Source organism: Paroedura picta, chromosome 7 (assembly GCF_049243985.1).
Source record: "Paroedura picta isolate Pp20150507F chromosome 7, Ppicta_v3.0, whole genome shotgun sequence".
Lineage (NCBI taxonomy): Eukaryota > Metazoa > Chordata > Lepidosauria > Squamata > Gekkonidae > Paroedura > Paroedura picta.
Window position 1 is genome coordinate 82,857,638 of NC_135375.1, and position 21,830 is coordinate 82,879,467.

Sequence of the window (21,830 nt, forward strand, 5' to 3'; positions counted from 1 at the left end):
CAACCTTGTCCTCCCCCATTCTCTGACTCCAATGTCAAAATTTTTCTGTTACACATTTACACACCTCAGGCCAGGAAAGACTGAAGGCCAGTGTTTCATAAAATATGAAAAAAAAAAACCCTGCCATGTTCATGATCCTTAACACTACTTCGCTCCCTTATATTTGGGAAACAGCCTCCTGGGAGGAGACTGTCCGGGGCACTGTCTGTTTAGGTCCACCCTGATTAGCCTTCCCCCTCCAGCTCCCACCCTCCCTCCTTGCCTGCTAGAAACCTTGTGGCTACAGCCTCCATTGTTGCCCACAAGGAGAGAAGCAGTGACAGGGCTTTGCAGCCCGCTGGTATGCTCCTGCTGGGATGGAACCGGGGGGGAGGGGGTTTCGAGCCTCCTGAAGGCTGCAAAGACCTGTCGCCGCCAGCAGGGGAGATTTCCATTCCCTTTAACCCAGGAAGTGCCCTCACTGCGGCAAGAGCACTTCCCAGGCCAAAGGGAACTTCCTCCAGCGTTGCTGCTGGGGGGGGGGAGCTTTCCACTCCCTTTAGCCTGCTTTGCGGGCCAAATGGCACCGTGGCCACCCTCTCACGCCCTCCTGCCTGCCACCCCTTTCCAAGCCTTTTTAAAATGGGCTTTGATACTAGTAGCATACATATTCCTGTTTGGAATTCAGTCCAGCTATGTACGTTTTTTTCCTTCTAAGTGCACATTAAGAAGATGATTGTTTCTATTCGAACACATCCACTTTTCCCCTAATAAGGCTATTGGAGAAGTGCTTTAAGTTTATCTGGAGAATGACTACTGAGAGGTGGTCTAGGAGTCAGCTCACTTGTTCTGTGAATTCGGACACAATAAACAAAGTGGGCCAGCAAATACAAAGTATTTTTCCAGGACACATAGAAAAACCACAGAGTTAGCCTGGAGCATAGAATGCAGAACTGCGGCCTTAATCTAAAATATAAAATAAAAATGAGTGACCATGCATAACTTTCTTGCCATAAGGGCTCCAAAAGACATTCTTTGAAGTATCTAGATTATACCTATAACCGCAAGAAGCCCAAGGTGGAGATTCAGTACCCTGCACATCTCCTTGTCCCTGAACTGTAAAACTGCACAAAATAAGCATAAGTGCACATGCTTAATTTGCATATTTTATATAGGTCACAGCATTGAGCTTCCTGCATATTTTTAAAAAATGGAAAGTTGACTGCATATAGTGCTGATCAATAGGGAAAGCTTGTACAGATATCAAACATGATACAACTTCCCTAGTTACGCTAAAGGATAAAACAACTAAAATCTTTATATTGTACAAGTACAGGATCAACCATTTTACTTAACATACATATTGGAACTGAGAAGACTCATTTTAAAAGCAAGCATCAGCTCAAGTACCGCTACAAAAGACTTTTCAAAAGCAATAAAGCCTCCGTGTGTCAAAACACTGAATGACAATGCAATTCTGTTCCACTTTCAAGGTTATTTGCAATTAATCATGTTTGCCACAGAGATGGTTACAGAACTAATCCGAAAAGTTGTTTTCTATTTGAAACATCAATGCAAATGAAGCACATTCCTTATTTAGCAACAGGATCACTCAACAAACAATGGCTTTTCTTTTAGCTATATCACTAGTATGAAATTAGAACAGTAGAAAAGGCTCAATCTGATAAATACTTCCAGAATTACATTGGTGTTAAGAGGCGGTTTAGCCTATAGATGCAGTTTACCAAACAGGAAAAAGAACAAACCAATATATATCCTTTTTTGCTTAACATTTATGTCTTCACTGACCTTACAAATGAAGTTTATCTGTTTAGTTTAAGCACAAAGTATTTTTTACTGGATCTTCTCTACAGGTCAGTCAAAACAACAGAAGTAGGGGGAAATATAATCAAAGACAGCAAAGCACAAGCTAGATGCATTCTATGAACAATATTGTCTCAACTTGGGTAAATAGATATTCCAAGCTTGGAGCACTTGCATATTGAAAATCAGTTTTGCTAAAAGCCTAGATCAATTTGAAAACTAAAAAGGATTAATCCAATTTAAATACAAATTCTACTGTGTTATGAATGCCTTCAATGTCACTTTGAGAAGCTGTTGATACATTAAAAAGCTGACAAAACTATCACTCAAAAAAACTAAAGCATGTGTTAAATTATAGACGTTTTCTCTCAAAGTTCAAGTTGGTTTCATAATATTTTCATAACAGCTTGTTTCTTGAATTACCCCCCCCGAGGGAGGGTACCCCCCCCAAGGGAGAACTACACTCCCTACACTACACTGAATCAGAAGCAAATTACCCACTCAGGAATTATCTCAGATTATGAGGTTTTATTGGAATCACCAGACATTTTAATCTGCCAATACTCTCAGCTTTCATTTCATATTTTTTCCTCTGCCATACATGGTTATGATGATCAGAAAACTGGACACGAGTATACACCTGTAGCCACCAGGGGGTGCTCCTGGTGCCACAGCCATCCATGTATATCCAGAACAGGGAAGTGCCTCTATTATTTAAACTGACTGGTTATTCTAGAAATGGCAAAGCAAGAAAATGCAGGCAGAGGAAAACAAAAGAAGGAGGTTGTGTATTTGGTCACATGCAACATAGATATTGCATACATTAGGAGCAAAGCAAAGGTTCCAGAGGTTAAAAGAGGGAACAGTTATAGGATAATGCAGCTAGGAACAGAATTAAATCAGTGGAAGAAATGGACCATCAACAAGAGCTATTTTTGGCATCTAACAGCCAACTGATAGGGCTGGCTAGTATGTTATTTTATTTTAAGCTGACTACTCAAAGCTACATCCTATTTGCAAGGTTGAACTAGAATTAGTCACTAGGACAGTCTGGCGGACTCACTCCCACTGGCATCATTTCTATGTTGGACATTTTCCCCATTTCAAATTCAGCTGTAAATGCTCTCTTTGCAACATGGCATTTTCAATTTTCTCTCCCTGCCAAGCCAATAACCTCTCCTTTGTGATTCATTTCTCTGAAGCAGGACTGTAGGAGTGGTTGAGGGTAATGAGTCCAAGTCTCAGCAGTGTGCATTAGCAAACTTGATCCACTACTGTTTTAATCTGTTAACAGGCAAAAGAAGATGCCAATCAGTTCTTTTCCTGGCTATACTAGAAGAATTCACTTATTTTGGTCTGCAACCGCCACACTCACAGTCATCAGGGGCGACAATAACAGAAGGTAAAGTTTTTATGTGGTCATCCATGAGATGTCACAGTAGTTTTGCTCAGGTGCTTTCTAGCCACACATTGCCACACACCTCAACTATGAGTTTCCACTTTACTCAACATCCCAAGCAAGCACCAAGTTTCACGCCAGTTTCTCAACTGCTTCTCAGTTGCTCTTTTTTGAGCAGCCACATCTGGCTGATGGTGAAGCAAGCCATGAAGGTGTATTTTAAGAGTTTAATTTGACCTTCAGCATCATCTTCACATCTTCAAAACCATCTATGTTCCAAGACATTCCTGGCACCATGCACTTCTCCCCTCCTTTATTTTTCAGAACGATTTGATGTGCAAATAGAGAGTAGGCAATCGGAGGTCTCCTGAAAAGTTTCATTACAAAAGAGGGATTTTGAACCATCTCCCTGATCTTGTCCAACTATCTAACTTTTATACTACATTGGCTCTTGCAAAAAATAACAAAAAAATGCTCTGTAGGATATTATAACTGAAGGCAAAATTCACATAATGATCCCATTATCAGGAGCCAGCACCTTCACCCCATGTAAAAGCCAAAAAGGCAGAATAAATATATTAGCCCTAAAAATGGATACATCTCAGAGATGTGACACCAGAAATTTTGAAAAAAATGAGGTATGCAGTAATTGCTTTCTAATCACAGAATCAGAGAGTTGGAAGGGACCATACAGGCCAACCCCCTGCTCAATGCCGGATCATCCTAAAGCATCCAGGATAAGTATCTGTCCAGCCACTGCTTGAAGACTGTCAAGTGAGAGGGAGCTCACCACCTCCTTAGGCAGTCAATTTCACTGCTGAATGACTAGCTTCAACATAAAAGGTGTCATTTAACTCATTGGCATACAAAAATGGTAAAATGTGGCATATATTTGTGTAAATATACATGGCATTGTGTACATATACATGGGACTGAGGGGAAAAGGCAAACCACTGTACCTTATGTGACCTTAGGACTGCTTGTTTAACAAGAAAATGTAAAAAAAATAATTCTGTACTAAATGTACAAGATTTGAGACTGTCCAACAGTAGCATACTTGGCTGTAAAAGTTTAACACTGGACTCTTCAATGCTACATGAATTGTAGACAAAATCAGTAACTGTTAAACATACCATTGAGTATGTTGTATATGTCTACAGAATAGTTTTCTACTTTTGGATCTTGCCTTACATAAAAATCATATGAGTAAGTTAAACTCTGACAGTAAAAGCAGCTTGTTTATTTTGAAAGCAAAATACTTTACAGGCTTTTTCAGTGCTTTTATACATTTTCTGATTTTTCCCGCCCAAGAAAATTAGGAAAGATCAGGAGGTGCTTTGTTTTACCACAATAAAGCTCTACCATCTGCATCTTTACCACTCCTGCTGCTATTAGCCATTAAAGTAATTCCAGAGGAGCTTTCCAATTGGCAAATATTATAAACTTAATAGGGTTTTTAAGGGTTGGTTTGTTTCTGGAGTACCAAGCTGGCCAAATCATTAAAGAAAAGGCAACTACAAAAGCAAAGAATCCAGGTGCTCATAAAATAGGCTTCCCTCTTGCCCAAAAAATATAGTCAGACTTGAAGCATTATATGCAGAAATGTTTGAACAAGAGAAACATGTCAAAGGAACGTCACTGATACAGGTGGCGTAACATAACAGAAGTAAAAGTAAGCATGGAAAATTCAGCTAAGGTCACAATTTTTAATCTGCCAGCACAGAAGGGTACTGTTTCAAGTAAGCTTTACTGAGTGAGAGACTAGTTACAATCCAGCCAGATTAACCACTCAGAATCCGCACCAATTCAATGAAAAAGTGAAGCACACACGCCCATTGAGACAAAGTCAAAAATAACTTTGACTGAATTGTGCCCTATATTTCTGTAGTTTTGAGAAATGTAACACCAGCCATGTCAATGCATTTTAACACATTTCTACATTCCTGATTACAGACTTGTGAAAATATGCTATTTTTCATATGCCTGCTCACTCACACAAACACACCCCCGTCACACCTCAGCATTTGCTAGCTCCAGCAAGTTCTTTCTTGGGTGAACTCTTCCCACCAGCTGCATCCGCATGCAGCTCCCAGTTCTGCTGAGTGTAACTCAGTTTACTAAGTGCAACAGCTGCTCTTTGCTATCCCCCACTATCCCCTTCACCTCTCCCAGTGCTAAGAACTTCGGAATCTTCACCATCTCTCTTGAACAATGTAAGTCAGACTAAAGTTCCAGCTGCATCGGTGACATTTAGAAATGTCTGTATTCCTTCTGTTATTCATTTAGTCTAAACACCCAGCTAGAGTCTAAGCAATCTCAGCAAAATGGACCTAACAAGCATCACACTCATAACCATAGAAGCTACTCTGCACATAAGCAAACATATAATCCCTGCCGGAGGAAAGGCCTGACCCTGTGCAAGCTTATTCCTTGTAAGTAGTAGTCTTCTTAATAAAAAGCAAAGGTAAGCCTGTTTTACACACACACGGTAAAGATGCAGACATGCAGCAGGATTGCATCACATCAGACTGCAGGTATATCATTCAATTATGAACTGGAGCACCAGCCAAATCACGCAAAACCCTCTTGCAATGCTGCAGGCCATTCACCACCCCTTGGATGTTCAGATGTATGCGGTCTTAATCTAGGCTCCCAAATTTCTGACCAGCGAATGACTTGACCTTTTTAAAATTTCCCAAACACACTATCAGAACACACTACACAGTCTTGCCATTATCAGCTTCCATGGCTCTTTTGCTCTTTCTTGCACTTGCAGTAAGTTTTGTAAAATGGTCTGTAGTTCTCACACACAGAGATGGCAAAGAACTGGTCTGAAGCCAAAAACACCACCCCCTCCCATTACAACTCTGACCAAAACCCATCAGATATTACCTGCCTGGCATTAAAATTTACCTTTGTATGTTCTTGCTTTAACTTAACACAGCAGGCTGATAGGCATACAACTTCAACTAAGTCATGTTGTGATGTTTGCTTTTGGCCCCTCGCCCTCCGTCCTTTAACTGGAAACCATTTCGGATCAAGATTCAGGCACTTCCCTGCCTTACTCATGCCTCCTCTCCCGAGTGTGCAAAGGACTGGCAAGGAAGAAACCACCTTACTCCCTTTCTGTTGCGAGAGCAGCGGCAACCAAAGAAAAAGAAGACTAATCCAGGTTGTTTCCCTCTTTCCCGAATGAGAAAAGGAGCTGGAGTCGAACTCAAGGGCCTAAGGGGGTGGGGGTGGCCGAAGTGAACAGGCCCGCTGAAGGGTAAACTCGAGCAGGCCAAGGTCAAGCTACCATCAGGTGCTCTCCGGGCCCATTAAGGCAGCCTGACTCAAAGCCGCCTCGGCCGGCCATTAGTGAGCGGCCCGGGCAATCGCTTCCCACCTGGGCTCGCAGCGACCCGCGCGCACAGCCGGGGGGAATTGGGGGAGAGGGAGCGAGGACGAGCGGCACGTGGCTCGGCAGCTTCTCGCAGGCCTCGCGCCCGGCCTCTGCGGGCACTCCGCGGCGCGCTCCGTGCCCCGCCTTTTCCCCGCGCGCAAGAGCAAAAGTGCGCAGCGCCGCTCCAACCAGGCGGCCACCCCGCACCTTCGAGCGGCCTTTGCTGTTGTTTTTGCAAGCACTCGAACAACTCCGGCTTGGCCCGGGGTGGGAGGCGGAGAGCTCCTTCTCTCTAGAAGGGAAAAATGCGCAAAAGGGTAAATGGGTGCAGCTGCCCCGCGAAGCCTTCTCTTCCCTCCTCCCCACCGCCCCCAGCAAGCAAGCAAGCGCGGCCTCTAACGAGCGCAGCTCACCCGCAGATAAGATCGCAGCCCTTCGTAGAACCAATACCGGACTGGGCCCAAGGAGACTTGCCCCCGAGTAAGTGCGCTCCAAAGCCTCACCGGTGCATGCTTCAGCGTGTTTGCAACCCCGGCGAGCTCAGTAAAACTGTCCCGCTGGACAAGCCACGACGGCAGCTTTCCTTGGCAGTGACGCCCATGAATCCCAGGGAAATCGTGCCACCCCGGTTAGGGTGAATTTATCAAGTCTACGCAGCTTAGCCTGCGGGGGGGGGGGGAGACTTTTTAGCATTTTTATTTGGTTTACCTGCTGCCGAAGGGCGATGAGCGGCGTGCCTGCTAAACCGGCAACGTGAAGTCGTAACTTCAGCTGCAATCCAACGTGCATTGCCTGAAAAGGCCTACCGAAGGGAGCCAGACTTACTTGCAAAGAGCACGCACAACAAGCGGGAAAGAAGGCGCGTGGGAGCCAGGGGAGGGAAAACCCCGCTTCGACTTAAGAGCCAATGGAATCCGCCTCCCCCAAAACAGCACCCACAACTGTACTCTGTTCCATCTCGCCCGGCCAGTAAATTCAGTTCAAGCCCACCCCCGGGAAAAGGGGGAACAAAAGTCACACCTACAGCAAGCGGCTGCTTCCGTGCAAGAAGACTCCGCCGGAGCGTTCTGCACAAGAGCAGGAGGTCGGCGCGGGCGGGAAAAACAAGGACTTCGCCTTCGAGCAGCTTGAATGACAACTAGCTGCGCCTGCGCGCTGCTAGGAGGGCGGAATTAATCTTGCAAAGAGCGATGAGGCTCCGCCCCCACTCAAAGCCAACATAGCAGAGCGCTTGCGCAGAAGGGGAAGAGCCCCAGGAGATAGGCTGGGACTCTCAAAAGGCGGCAGTGCAAAAGCCAGAGCTCGGAAGACTCGAGCGTTTTAGCCTCCCAACTCAGCCAATGGCCGAGTGGGGGCAATTTCCCCCTTCTCTCAGCCCAACCTGCCTCACAGGGTTGTTGTGAGCATAGCATGAAAGGGAAAAAACACTTTTGTCTTTATGAGACCAAATGCAGTATAATTTGAATCCTTATTAGCGCTTCATCCCCTTCACACCATTAATCTGGCCCGATCGTCGGCCAAAGGTTGGCAACGTTTGCACGCGTTAAAATGCGCGGGGGGGGGGGGGTATGGGAAAGAGCAAGCGCCCAGGTGCAATCCTGCTCTCTCCGGCTAACAGGCCCCTGCTCGCAGCTGATGTGGGGAAAAACCTCCACCTGAGATCCCGGGATTCGGCTGACCTTGAGAGGCTAGAGGCCTGATTAGTACAAGGCACCTTCATCTGGAGCCGCTGCTTTGTGCAAGCCTCGTGTAATGCGATCCGAGGCAGAGATTCGGTTCCAGATGGGCAGCCCTGTTACGCAGGAGTGGCAAAATTAAGCAGCAGCAGCAGCAGCAGCAGCAGCAGCAGCCTAGTGGTGCCTCCAAGACTCGTGAAATGTATTCCAGCAGCTGCTGTCGGGAGTCAGAGCCCTCTTCACACGAAGCCCTGAAATGCGCCTCCACTCGAAAGGAGAGGGGAGAGAGGCCGGTTCAAGCCAAGCTCCCGTCAGATCCTCACTGGAAGGAGGCCCTTCGGGTGGGAAGCTGCTCTCCCTTCCCAACGCCTCCTTCCCCTCCTGGGCTTTTCTGTTGTGCTGGGAGGGGGATCGGCTTAATGGCGCTGGCACTCCGGTGCAACTGACGAAGTGAGTGACCTCTGACTCCCGGGAGAAAGGGCCGGCCTCCTCCGCAAGAGCCCCGCGCTCCTCCTTTCTGGTCAGCGGACTTGTTACGCTCCACGCGTCCTCGCCTTTCCTAGCGAAGGGGCGTTCCAAAGACAATGGGGCTTCTCTCTTTGGTGGTCCCCCCTCCTTAGGAAATCAGTCTTCTGCAGGGATGGCTGCAGTGGTCCGTTCGTGGGGCCAATGGGCCGTGTGGAAATCGGTCTCCTACCTTCCCCAGAAAGTAGGATCGGGCGGCTGGGCTGCGAAGGTCCTCAACTCACCACCCGATCCTATGCATGCTTCCTCAGAAGGACAGCAGGGGTGCTCCCCAAAGCTGTTTCTCCCAGGTGTGGACGTATAGGATCGGGAGGATGGCCACAGTCCTGTGCTGAGTTTCCTGAGTCGAAGAGCCATTCAAGAATGTGGGTTTGGTTCTTCCCCCTTCCCAGTAAATACGTATTGGGATTGCACGACTAAGGCACACCATATCCTGCATACTTGCTAGAAAGTAAATCTCGTTGAAATGAATGGGTTACCTCTGCGTAGGAGCTGAAGATGGATCCCGTGCACCCCTTACTGGGAGACTGTCCACGTGAACGCTGCGGTAGGTCCTTCGGAGGCAGCCCTCAGCAAGTAGGAGTAGATGGGTATGACTAACAGGCCGGCTTCCTGCATGGGATCATCGTTCCCAATATGGGTGCCAGGGTGAAATCCTTTCTGGGAATTAAGTGCGGCAGAGGTTCAAGAGTCTTACTCCCAGTAAACATGTCAAAGGAAGAAGAAAGCCGGCCTTGTGTGAAATCTTACAGGCCAAGGGACTTACTCTGGAGTAGATGGCTTCGAATGAGCGGTTTTGGCTGCAGTCCACCAAACCTCTTAGCTGTACAGAAAGTCTCGTTAAAGATTAATGGGAGAGAATGGGATGGGGCATTCAAGACTCTCACCCCTATAACACTTAAGCCGTCATGGCAGAATTTACCAACTGGAACAGAATATCTAGTGGGCAAAGCAAGGGGGCGGGAGCTAGATCTTTCCATCTCCACAATCAGGTTGGTTCCAAACTGGGTTAAGTGCTTTCTGGACTGCAATCATTTTTCAGGTGGATGACTTGCTGGCTCTCTCACCAACCTGTCGCAAGAGACTTGGTTATGCAGTTGGCTTTTGTTAGAACTGCAGTCCTTCAGGCCACGTACAATGCAATCCTAAACCAGTATAGGTCGAAGAAGCCTTAATGGGCCTTACTGTCTAGTAACTGAGTCGAGGATTGCAGTCTTAAGACCTTGCTCGCCTGCCAGCAATTCTGAGCCCTGGTGAGAAGGAGAGATCTACTCCAAGGTTGCTTCCGAAATGTGACCGGATCCTCCCAGGACCATCGACTTGGAAGCAAATCCTACCCAGTTCCCATGCAAGACATCAGTTTCATGGAACTCCAGGTCCTAAACCCCTAAAATCAGGCCGGGTTTCGTGGCTTCGGGAATATACAGCTCCAGGCCGGTATAGCTGCAGGCTCCTAAAACAGCCGGCCAAGATGGAAAGCCAGGCAGGTGGATCTAGAGTGTAGTTCCAAATCAGAAAGGAAGAATTACAGCCTAGCAAGTGATTTGAGGTCTGCAGCCTTAGAGTCGCCACTCGCAAGGAGAAGGGGCCCTTCTGCCTCCCCCCCCCCCCTTCTCCAAAGCACTCGGCCGGAGCCCTGCCCGCCGGGCACTCGCAATGCAACGTTTGCCCGGCTTCTGGCTAAGTCATCGAAAGCATGACCTTCAGCCGACAATTAGATGGCTGGGCTTGCACCTGCCCCCTCGCGAAGCCCTTTGAAAGGAGGCTTATGGCGGTCACCTGCCCACTCTGTGCGGGAGCAATTTCCGATGCACAACCGGCCCGGGAGAGGAAGGGGGGGGGAGCACAGAAGGAAGCAGGGGGGGCGGTTTGCAGAGAGGATGCCCTTGAAGCTCGGAGACAGGCGGCAGGACGGTGCGTGACCATCTTCGCACGCCCTTAAAAGCGACCTGGTTTGGACACACAAGGAGGCCTGTGGGGGACCTAGCAAGACGCGTGGAATAAGGATCGGAGGGGCGTGCTCCTTCTTTCGGAGCGAAACCGGTGTAGCCCTCTATAGTTTTGGAGTGGGCGCTTGCGCTCGCTTTCAGCAGCCAAGGTGCAGAAACGACCAGTTTTAAGGAAAAAATTAAAAGCTGTCGCGTATTTGGGGGAGGGGGGAGAGAGCTACACCCGCCTCCCCAACAGCTGTGTCTGCACGCTGTATCCCTACAGCCCCCCGTCCTCTCCGTAGTAAATACGCTCCCTTGGAAGTGGCAGGGTGGGTCGAGCTCGGATTTTCAAAGGCGTGCCCTCGCCGAAGCAAAGTGGCTTTTAACTTCGCAACGCTAACCTGCCGCGCTGCTGTAAATGCCCGTTTTGCAGCCTCTCCGAGAAGGCGAGGCTGGAGAAAGCTCGCGTGCCACGGACTGGAGTCGACAATCCCCGGGCTCAGCAGCAGCAGCAGCAGCAGCAGCAAGATTCCCTCTATTGTGCCTGCTTGGAATTAAGAATGGCGGAGATCCTCTTTTGTCCCCTGAGGAGGATCTAAAGGCACCCCCCCCTTCTCTCTCGCACACGCACACCAGCTGCTTACTCCAGAGAAATCCTACCGATGCCTCCTCTACCGAGAGCGCAGCTGAATATCGCAGCCTTTCAGAATATCTAAAACATTCTGATCGTGATGTGGAGCGGCATTGATTTCCCTTGCGTTTATGTCCGGTATATCACACAGGGACAGCCACACTTCATGGCACGGAGGGGTGTGTTTGTGGGTTTAACCCGCAAAGGGACCGTCGCGTCCTGGGAAAGCTCGCCCAAGGGCTGGGGGGGCCTTTTCAGCCTCCCTTCCTCCCCCTCCTCTCCTCAAACCGGCTCGTGTAAACCTGCCATTATTCATCCAAACGCCTCGAGTCCAGTTTCCTTCTCTCCTTCCCTTCCTCCCGCAGCTACTTGAAGAAACCCAAAATGAAAGGAAAAGAGTCCAAGGCTACCCATTTGCCACCGGGAGCCTTCTCTCCCGTAAAAATCGGTTGGGTACACACACAGCAACGTGCTGGGCATAAATTAAGCCACAATGGCAGCGCCCGTGCCGGCCCCCGATAGAAAGCCTGACAGCCACTTTAATATAGTAAAAGGAGATATAGATATAGATATATTTAAAGACGTCTTAGTCAATGCCTGGCCACATTCCCCACGCCCCATATATACATTGTCTTTCCTTCGCCGCTAACTTCTCTCATGCAAGATTCAAACAGCCGCCGGGGGAGGAGGGAGAGGGGGTGGTGTGCCTCGCTCTTCCCTATCCAACAAAAGGAGTCTACATGCTGACAGCCGGCAAAACGACCGCGGGTTCCGAACCAGCAACGCCTCGGCCGTCCTCTCTAGCATGGTGTCGGCTTCACAATAGGAGGGGGCTGGTGGGAGGACAGGCTCGGCGTTGGGCTGACTCTACGGTTTCTGGCTTCAGGGGGACGTCTTCCTTTGACTCTGGGCTTGAACAACGCCGCCGCCCCCTTTCAGGACCAAGGACAGCGGGCAGGGTGGCGGGTGGGGGATCCCTCGCTCGACAGCCTCGAGCAGAGCTCCCCAACAGAATGCCTTTCGGCGGCATCAAGAACAGAAGCACCCCCCCCCCCCCCCAATCACCACCACCCTCCGCTTCCTCAGAACAAAGAAAAATCGTGTCTCCCGGATATAAAAGCTCAGCCCTCCCGGTCGAGCGTTATAATTGTAATTGGAAGGTTCTTTAAAAGTCTGGCTCTCCTACCCTGCCCACCCCGGGGTTGTGATATCCCGGCATGTCTCGGAGCATCCGCCGAACCACCGGGATGTGCCGGTCTGGCCAGTCCCGACTCCCAAGCCCTTTCCTTTCGCGGCTTCTCCCCCTCCCTTTTTCCTCCCCAGCCACCAAATGGCTAATGCAATTAGAGTTCGGGAGCTTATCCCGGCTGATCTGCAAACGCCGGTTTAAGCTCTTCAAAGCGGCACACGCTCCATTCATTCATCCGCCCTGCCGGGGGCTGCTGGGTGCTTCCCGCCGGTCCAACGCCTGCGATGCATTTCACGATCCGACTTGGGTTTTTAAGGCGATGAACTTTACACCTCCAGCTCACTGCTTATATCTACCTGGAGCCCCGTGAACGTTCAGGGTGGGTGTCTAACAATGCAGCCCTAGGGCACAGTTACTCCAGTCGATGCTCATTGAATTTAGACCGGAGTAATCCGGCGCAGTGTTGCACTGTACCTGCTTAAATGATAGAATAAAATCGGATCGGATCACATCCGCGCTTCCTCCTCTTTCTTTCATCCTGAGATTTCTATAGGAGTCAGAACATACACCTAGCCTATGAGCCCACTGCAGAGGACACGAACTGCTGGAGCCCCGAGCACAAGCGTGTGCGAGAAACTTAATGCTATACGGCATGCACTTTGAGCATTTCTTTGTATCTAGTGCACAGCCAGCTGAACAGTTACAGAAAGGCTACCCAGATATCAATATGAATAACAGCGCCACTTACCTTTCTTTCTTCGGCTTTTAAAAAATAATAAAGTAACGATGCAGGGTCTCCCAATAAGGATCAGTCTTAAGAAGCAGATGGGTAAAGGTCTCAAGACAACACCCCAAAACCTAAATTGCAGACAGTTGTAAAGAAAATCAATTTTTTAAAAAAAATGGAGGAAAAAAAAACAAAAAAAATAAATAAAAAGCTTCTCTTCTCCACTCCCGCAGCGCTAAAAGAAATCGGGAGGGGGGATTAAAAAAAGGGGGGGAGAACTTAAAAAAAAAAAGGGAGCGTGACAGGAGCGTAACGTTCTTCCGTGACAACACAACTCAACCAAAAGGGGGGAGGGGAAGAGAAATTAAAAGGTAGGAACAAAGGAAGGAAGGGAATGACAGAGGGCTTCTTAAAGCCTCCCCTCGCTCTGCCTCCTGCTTTCTTTCTAGCAGCTCCCAATCGAAGTAAGCTGCTGCATCTCTTAACTGAGGGCAGGCATAAGGGGGGAGGACGCCTTAAATGGGAGGTGGACTGGATCACAGATTTATAGGAACCGTATCACCCGGCGCTCCTCTGCTTCCGCACGAGTGTGCGCGCGTATGTGTCTCTGCAGCCGTGCCAGGCTCTCCCACCTATCCCGGGTGCCACGCGCGGAAGTATACGCCGAAGCCAGAGACAACTGAACATGCTCGCCGGGCCTCTCGCTCTTCCCATTGGTCGGAAGAGCCCGCCTTGGCGCCGCCCCGACGAAGCGGCCCGACTCCATTGGCTGCCGCGCGGTGTCAATCCGGCAGGCTCAATGGAGTCCCTGCTCAGGGTGGGTTGAGCCGAGCGATACCATCCTCAGCGCAGGGGCAGCAGGCAAAGAGACAGACAGAGACGGGGGGAGAGGCAGCGTCCGGGGCAAAGCGACGCGGGATGCCGTTGGCAGTGCTGCCGGGCAGGCGGGTGTCCTCTTTCTAGCTCTCTTCCTCCCCCCTCCCCTCCCCCGCACCCCTCCCCCGCACCCCTCCCCATCCCCTTGCTCTTTTGGGAGGAAAACTTTCCTGGGCTAGAGGGATGCCGTCCGCATGGGAAAGCTTGCCACGGCTTTGCACAGCACGTCGGAGCGACCGAACGTCTCAACTGGGGAGCATGTATTAGTCCCCCCGCACCCTTCTAGAGCCGGAGAGAAGTGGGTGGCCTATCCCGGTGCAGGTGCTTTACATGAGTTTTCCCCTGCCCAGTCCCGGACGCATACACATTCCCTTTAATCCTCGGTGCCCCGAAAATCCGCGCGGGGGAGTGGTGGTGGTGGTGGGTGTCATCCTTTGGGGAACCAGAGCAAGACGAAAGAGCTGGGTTGGCGTGGCCTTAACCAGAACTTGATACTTGGGGAAGTTCTAGAGGCAACCCTCTTCAATGACAACTTCAGACCCTATACTCTTACCCGTCATAGCTGTGATCTCAAACTCTCACTCCCCCTCTCCCCCCGCACACACCACACACACAACTGGATGCTGAAGGGTGATGAAGAACAAGGTGAAAATTAAGTCCTATGCAAAGGACTCCAGTCTACTGGGGGGCATGCAGAGTATCTCTACATAGGATTTTCTTGAGAGATTTGTTCCTCTTGGACGACAGACCTTTTAAAAGGAGCCTTTGCCGATGACAATTCACACAGGCGCGCACCTTTCAGAAGCTCTCCTGACTTGGTGCTGGGGAAGACCAGTGTTGATATCTCCCCCTCTCCCTTGCCTGAGGCATCCCCCCCTCCCCCGCCCCCCACACGCACCTAGCGTTTCCAAAGCTTTGCCCTTCCGTGTCCTTCCTCAGTATTTCAGCCTGGCTTCTCTCTGCGCAGGAAAGGCTTTCGGTTCTAGGTTGACGGGAGGGGAGGAGGGCGGTGGGAAATAACCGCTCTGCCTTTTAATTGCAAAACTGGAAGTCCTCGAAAAATCAACACACACACACACACACACTCGGGCGTCTCTTTAACACGACCCAGCATTTGCATGGAGAGATTGCAAGAGAGGCAAGTCAGGAGAGCGGCACAGCGTCAATTAGTGCTCCCGAGGAGCTGCCCTTGAGTGTTTCCGCAGGAGGAATGGACCGGCTGTTTGGTCCAGATCATATCCCTGTTCTCTCGACGCCGCCAGCCACGGAGACCAACACGGGGAACGTCGATGTTCCGATTTGCCCGGTAGCGTGCAGTGATGGGCATTGCGGTGTCAAACCAACCCTTCCAATTGGGCTAGAGTCTCGCTGCCTTTTCAGCCTAGCCCTAACTTATTGGAAGTAAAATTGGATTTCAGGCGTGTGTGTGTATGTGTGTGTGTGTGTGGGGGGGGGGTTATGGGCTGAAAGAGATCCTAAACTAAAATATCATAGAAGGGTCTGGTGCCTTCCTAGAAGCCTTGGGTATGACTCTCCCTCCAAAGACGCAGACTGTGGGGCTAGATGCCTACAACCCATTACATACTTTGGACTTCTTGCTTTATTCCCTTTTAAATTTGGGGAAGTGGGCAGTTATCCAGTTCTAGCCAAGTCATTCCCAGCGTCCTGCTATGCTCCCTTACGATTCCCACAAGTAAACAGAAGGTGAGGTTTTTGTCCCCCCCAGCCCTCCATTAGACACACCCCTCCTTCAGAATCATCTTTTGATGAAGCCTGATGATGGGGTGGCCAATCGGCCTTGGGAAGATGGGGGAGAACGCAGGAGGCCACAAGCAAGGGCACCGTCTGCTATCGACAGGCATAAGCCGAGGAGGAGTTTCTCACTACTTCTGAGCCCAAAGTTACCACTTCAGGCACATTCCACAAAGAGTGGCAGCTTTGTCGAAGAAAGGCAACCTTGTGAAATGCCAGGACCTAAACCGTTTAGTGAACTGACATTCTCTCCCATCCAATCGATTTTTTGAAAAGGCTCTTGCTAAGTTTTCAAAAGCAACAGCTTAACAGAAGCTCTGAACAGTTACAATTCTCAGTGGTTAAGAAAGAAGAAATGAAATTTGCCAAGAGCTAAGTGGGGCTTCTTGAAGGTGATCGGGCACAGAAGTCCACATTGTAGGGACCCTCCCTTTTCTTATTATCCGAACTATAACAACAACAACAACAACAACAACAACAACACATAGTGAGTGAAACTCCTCCACTGTCACTATGACCAGGAAAATCATTTTGGGATCCCTCCTTATTCCCCTATCCTCCTCTGCAGACAATTAGTATAGACAACGGTCCCCAACTATCTTGGGTGGATGGATCTGTCCTTCCAGACCACTTTCCAAAGTAAAATCTGTATTTCCAGAAACATCAAAACGGCGGGCACAAAAGAGGGAGTCATTTACTTTCCAAGTTACACAAGAGTTTCTTCTGAGGCTTTTGCTCCATACCCAAGTCGGCAGTCACATAATAAAACTTAACACACGCGTTGGGGCTCGCTCTTTTTCTTTTAAAGCATATGCAAAACTTTTGCATATGGGCAGCATTGAGTCCCCTTTCCCCCTTTTCAACAACAAACTAAATACAAGAATATGGAATAGCAACTGGGTAACTTCAGCAATCAAACAATCAAACAAAAAATATGTCTGTACAGGATATACCTGGTTCAGCAGGCTAACTTTGACAGTAATTGTGCTAAGAGTCGGTAGATAAGAATAGGTAGGCAGAGTAGGTAAGAGTAGGTACTCTGGAGGCTGGAGGGAAACAAAACAAGGAAATTCCAGGAAGCCGCATGAGAATCTAAGGAGCCAATACACAGCATTTCCCCCCTGCCCGCCAAGTTGGGAATGCTTCAGGACCATGGACAGATACCCAAGCGTGTCCTGCGCGCGTTACTGTCTCGTCCTTTCCCCTTTCCTGCTGCCCTTCGCCGCCAAGCCTACAAAAAGAATCACGGAGGCGTAAAAAGCGGCTGTTATAAAGTCAAGCATTTGTTAATTTCCTGAAATCTTTCTTGGCAAGCTATTGTTTTATCTTAGCCACAAAGAACATCACTTTTAAGATCGATTCCCCACGATTCCAAGGGAAGGTGATTTCAGCTGGGGGAGGGTGAAAAAGAGTGAGCGAGAGCGAGCGAGCGAAAGAAAGACCTTATCGCTGGAACTTGGGGTCTGACCTGCGCTTATTGTCTCAGCTAGATAGTTGCTACTTAGTACAGCCGGGGTGCGAAATTGCATGAATGGGGAGATCGGGCTTTGAAGCAGCGTTCTTTGAGAGTCCTCTGGGTTACTGGCTACGTTACTGGGCACGGCGGCTGTCATGAGAGTGTATAGCAAGCACGCAGGGCTGCCTCAGACTCTCACCATGGTTCAAGATACCAAATCACCACACTGTACCAAACAAATTCCCCACAATATTAGGACAGAAAAAGTGTGTGCTTTCCTGTTCTTTCCGCGGTGCTTCTATATACCTTGTCTTGGACCCATGTCCTGCGGAAACCAAAGCGCACACTTTTTGGGGAGGGCATCCCTTAGAACGGGGAGGGGGGGTGCTACTTCCGAATCAACATATACAGGGTCGCCCTCTCTATGCTGAAGCCAAGTTTAGGTCTGACTTGTAAGCTTTCACGTGGCAATGCTCTCTCTCTCTCTCTCTCTCTCTCTCTCTCTCTCTCTCTCTCACTCACTCACTCACAGTTTTAATGCTATTATTCCTCCCCCTCTCCTCCCGGTGAATGATGGGTATGGAGAAGGGTGGGGGAGGGAAAGAAGGCTAATGGGAGGGGGGGAATGATTCCTTCCAGACAAGGGCACCAGCAATCCCTTAACTTCTTGAAAGGAAAGATAAATGATCATTATTTGGGTTTAGGTTGGAGCAAGCCATCTGCTTGCTTTCCCGGCAGAAACTGGTTGTTATCCCTGGCTGGAATTTTAAAGGGGGGGGGGGCTTTCTTCTACGCGGCTTATGCGAGCGAGTATTTCTCCCCACAGCTCCCCTTCAACTTGGGTGCAACACGCGTTTCCTTTTTAAAAAGGAGTGTGTGTGTGTGTGTGGGGGGGGGGGGGAGAGACCGTACCTTCCTATCAGCCAGGCAATCAGTCCCGCCGCCCTCTGCCTCCCCTGTTCTCTCTATTTCCCTCCCCCCTTTTGTGCTCGGATCAAACGCCCGCACAACAGAGAAAGTGACAGCACCAGGCCAGGCGAACAAAGCCACAGTTTGTACCCAAAGACAGACCGAGGCCCGGAGAGACGCGGCGGCGAGAGAAACAGCTGTCTTATCAGCGCGCTGCAGAGATGGAGATGGCTCAAGAGGTCCTTGACAGATAATCACTTGAAAGGGGGGGGGGAGGGCGTGCAATGCGCCAAACTTCAGCCTCGGTGAGGCCGCAGCAGCCCCGGAGCCAGCTCCCTAAGAGTAAAGAAATACAAACCGGTGCTGTACAGTCAGAAGTTGGGACTCGGGGCGGGGGAGAGGGCAGGGACAGTCGCGGGTGGAATCCCAGACGGCGAAAGTCAACCCCCGCTTTTCGAACAGGGAAGGTTTGGCTGAGCCCTGCTTTAGAAGACACGAAGGGAGAGGAAGACAGGCCGGCCGAGCCTTCCCGTCCTTAAGGGACGCGCGAGTCGGGGACGGAATCGAAAGTCCCAGGATCTTCCCTGGAGTTGCGACACCACTGGCCTTTCGCTCCCCACTGCAATCCCACCCAGCTCTAGAGGGGAAACTGAACTGCCTTATAGATGGGGGTGTAAATGCAGACCTCAGGAAATGTGTAAAGGAGAAGTTGGCCTCCATCCACATGGGCAGCCCTCTCCCTTAGGGATCATGAATGAGCAACGTCATCTCTAAAAGAGGCCTGGGGAAACCTGACTAATGAGCTTTGGAATAATTACGGGATTGGTGCAAGGGGGGAAAGGGAGGGGGGTGGGAGGGAGGGAGCCATATGCTGAACGGTGTGCCTAAGCAACAACTCCTCTTTGGAAGGCAAATAGTGTTGGGATTGAGCTTTAGTGTGAAGGAAATACCTCATGCGGAAGGAAGACTTCCTGTGTGCGTTTAGCATTCAAGACGGAAAGCGCTGAGCTCGAGAAAAGGACGCGTGGCCTGAGCCTGCTCCAGCTGAAACCTCCCTTGCCCCACCATTGCGGGACGGAGCCTTCTTTTCTCAGGCACCTCACCGGTTAAATGCAATGCGGGGCGATGCCTTCGACCACTTTGCAGGCTCATGGAGACAGTGCGTGTTCTGGGCCCTTGCAGAATTATCAGTACTTTGGAGAGAACTGCTGACAATAGCCACACCTGGGCAGTTCTCAAGCATTCTGGGTGCCTTCACTTCTCTCCAGGCCCTGCATCTTAGACCGACAGCTGTCTGCACTGAGGATCACTGGGTCACATGGTACAAGTGATGTGGCTTCCGGCTTGAACCCTGTGTGTGTCCCTAATGCACAGGAAAACCGTCCCTCTCTGAAAGTGAAACTGTACCAGTCAGTTCTCAGAAGAGCTACCTGGAAGAAATGGTCTTGGGATGCAAGCACCTCCCTTCTCAGAGGCTGAGGCACCCCAAGTAAAGCTGTAGTTTCCCAGCTCGAACTTCATTGAGATATTAAGCACCAAGTGTGGATCTTGACAGGGTGAACAACAGAACACCCAGGTCTGCCCTCCAGATTGCTGTCTCAAAGCCAGGCCAGATAACCACTGTGGTCTACGGATGTCCCACCAGCACAAGAAGAGGAGGCCACATTTGCCTTTATACAACATGTATCCAAGCCCGTAAACGAAGCAGCTGTAGCAAATGAGAGAATCCGTTTCCTTTTTCAGCATCCTTAGTTTACCAAGTGACCATTAACAGAAGACCAGAGAAGGGCGATCCTGACCAAGAAGACACAAGTCTATACCACTGGTATTTATGCACAGACAATAGCAGAACATACAGGCAAGCTTAACTTGCTTGGTTGTCTACTTTTCAATACCAGCCTTCTGTTGCCAAGCCATTTGTCTGGCAGGAGTGGTTGACTGCCTGCAGCTTTAGCCAGCCTTCAAACAAAACTGTCCAGAGCACAACACCTTTGCTTCCTTCTATGCAAATGACAGAAAACAGATAAGGGAGTGGCCATACAGCAGTACTATGCAGTTGTATTACATTTAAAAAAATCCTCTTTTCAAAAAGAACTGTAAACAGCTATTATTTAATATAAAGCATCCCAGGACCCAATGTTTGGGGGGCGGAGGTACTTTAGTAAGTAGTTAAATTGTTTGGAGAAGTTTTTTTTTTAAAGGGAGGGAGGGGATGCTTGCTACTGTGATGATTAACAAGCACCTCTAGTATGAAAAGTTAAAACAAATCTATGAATGAATTTCAGGAACATGACTTTAATGCTTGAATGCCATTAGTTAAGGAAGCAAAAAGTACGCCTTGCACTAAAATCTCTCCTGCCGTAATTGTTCTGCTAATAATATAATGCTGTAAAATAATGACTATTGCCCATTACTAGCTACTACATTAAAAAAAGAGAAAGAAACCTCCATGCCTGATATAATTAGATCTTTCGATAATGACCGTACCTATGAGAACTAAAGTCATACCATGGTTACTTTAAACACACCTGGTGAAATGGGAGGAACGAAGTTAAATTATGATCTTACAGAAAGAACGGAGTGAGATGATTTTTGGTCTTACCCAGAAACAAACTGCCAAGTGTTCAATGATCTAACTTCCAAGAATGTCTAGAATTGCCACCTTGGTCCATGATGGAGACAACAGGAGCCAGGCTTGCCGGAAAGAGTCATGCTGATGATAGGTTAGATCGTTCCATGTATCCCCCCCCCCCCCCGTGACCTTATCTGTAAACCTCCCTGAGCCGTATGGAAGGGCAGTATAAAAATCTAATAAAATAAATACAGCTCTCCAACCATAAAGCAGTGCTCTTTCAGACTAAGGGATGGTATTTGTGGAATGTGTCTGCCACCTTCAGAAATATCATTTTGCTAATATGCAAAGAATATGCGAATGCTTGGCATTTGCATAGCTTGTTTGAAGTGTGCAAAGTTTGTCATACATTCGCTCAGTAATGCTTAACAACAAGCTTGTAAAGGAGGCTGGTACTGTTAACGGCATCAAGAGATTAAGGCACCAAATGTACAAGAAAGAAGCCAGAGGAGGATTTGAAGGTTCCTGGCTTAGTTCCATTGCTGAAATTAAGGAGGATCATCCCTGGAGATCACCAGACATTGGGGGGGGGGGTAGAGTAAATGGAATACTTTAAAAAAATGTAAAGGAAAAGACAAACCCCCAGTTTTATAGCAAAGATGACTCTTTATCCTTTACGTGTTGCAAAACAGGCAGCATTTGCATGTTTACTCAAAGGCAAGTCACATTATATGCTCTCCCCTAAGGAAGGGAGCACGATTGTTTATATCTTATATTTTTCCAAGGGAGGTCAACCTAAATAAAGCAATTGGACCTACCTCAGTCATGATGCTCAAAAATCTTAGTCTAGAAAGCTCTTTTTGAGGCAAAAAGGGACAGGAGCTGCTTGAGCTCACTGATAGGTTCTTTCTTTCTCACACATCTTCTGACATTCAGTGGGGCTTAATCCCACATATGTGTGGACAGGATTATACAGGTCTCATGAGTCTGCAGCTGAGA

At 48.9% G+C, this 21,830-nt stretch overlaps 1 protein-coding gene across 19 annotated transcripts in view; it reads right to left on the reverse strand.

Moving 5' to 3' along the window:
• Positions 1 to 21,830, reverse strand: part of ELAVL2 (ELAV like RNA binding protein 2) — a 177,390-nt gene that overhangs the window by 134,125 nt on the left and 21,435 nt on the right. For 4 of the 19 annotated variants that reach the window (XM_077345225.1, XM_077345214.1, XM_077345208.1 and 1 more), the window contains exon 1: positions 13,288 to 13,902. The exons of 4 other annotated variants lie outside the window; for them this stretch is intronic. The gene's annotated coding sequence lies outside the window, so the exon portion shown is untranslated. Of the gene's footprint in view, positions 1 to 6,115; positions 6,181 to 7,611; positions 7,754 to 13,287; positions 13,904 to 21,830 lie in introns of those variants that run through there. 11 more of the 19 variants (XM_077345218.1, XM_077345207.1, XM_077345206.1 and 8 more) reach the window with 8 other exon arrangements.